Source organism: Crocodylus porosus, unplaced genomic scaffold, assembly GCF_001723895.1.
Source record: "Crocodylus porosus isolate Cpor-Errol unplaced genomic scaffold, CroPor_comp1, whole genome shotgun sequence".
NCBI lineage: Eukaryota > Metazoa > Chordata > Crocodylia > Crocodylidae > Crocodylus > Crocodylus porosus.
The window spans coordinates 17,167,431-17,168,781 of NW_017728921.1; positions in this window are offsets into that span (position 1 = coordinate 17,167,431).

The following is a 1,351-nucleotide window of genomic DNA, read 5'->3' on the forward strand; positions in this document are numbered from 1 at the left end:
GTGCTGACAAGAGGGGAGTTCCCCAACCTGTAGGTATGGTGCCGGTTGTTCCTCCCCAGGTGCATCACTTTGCACTTGTCTGTGTTGAATCTCATCCTATTCTCGTCCGCCCACCCCTGTAACCTGTCTAGGTCCGACTATAGTCTGTAGCTTCTTTCTAGCATGCCCACATCCCCCCACATCTTAGTGTCATCAGCAAATTTGAACAGGGTGCTTTTTACCCCCTCGTCCAAGTCACTGACGAAGATATTGAACAGTGCGGGCCCGAGGGCCGAGCCCTGGGGGACCCCACTGCCCACATCCCTCCAGGTCGAAAATGACCCATCCACTACCACCGTCTGGGTGCAGCCCCTCCACCCAGTTGGCGACCCATTTGACTGTGTGGGTGTTGACACCGCAGTCCCCCAGTTTCTTGATGAGAACGGGGTGAGAGAGAGTCAAAAGCCTTCCGGAAGTCCAGGAAGACTATGTCCACTGCTACCCCTGCATCTAATGATTTGGTGATCTGATCATAAAAGGCCACCAGGTTGGTCTGACAGGACCTGCCACTGATGAACCCGTGTTGGTTGCCCCTAACGATGCAGTCCCTTAGGGACTATTTCCCTTAGTTTACTGTTCCCTAATACCGGTGTATGTGTAAACTGTGATGCTTTACTGATGAGCTAATTAGTCTACTCTGCAGTAAAGTGAACACGTAGATGCACCCACTGAAGGCATGTTTCTGAATGAGAGTATCATCCAGTGGGTTTAGAACCTGCTCCATGTCTGTGTTTGCATAAGAGAAGGCTTCTGAAGATAAACTATTAAAAAATACACCCACAAGTCAGGAAGTGAGGCCCTAGCATTGACAGGCAGGTACCAGGGCTGTGCAAAGCTTTGGTCTCTGATTCAATTTGGTGGAGATTTGGCCCCATTTGCTGGCCAAATCTCTGAATCTGAATCAATTCAGAGGACCCTTTAATCTCTCCGAATCAATTCGGAAAGATTCAGAGATTCAGACATAGACACAGCTTTAAATGTCTTTTCTACATCTTTCTAGGTAGCAGGAACTTGTGAGTGCTGTGATGCTGGGGTGCATGGAGCATCCCACAGAAGCATGGGTGGCTCCCCAGTGTGCTCATCAGCAGACCCAGAAATGGAACAGAAGCACTTCTGGTCCACCCCCGGGTCTGCTGGGGAGTGTTCGGGGCCCCCCCATACCTCTCAGCTTGGTGACTGGTGCCTTCTGGGTCTGGTTGGGGGGGGGGGCACCCAGGGTCCCCCTTGCAGCCGATCTGGGAGCTCAGGTGGTGTTTTCGTCGATCCTCCCAGTCTTGGGCTATGGGCTGAGGAGGGAGAGGAGGATCCACGC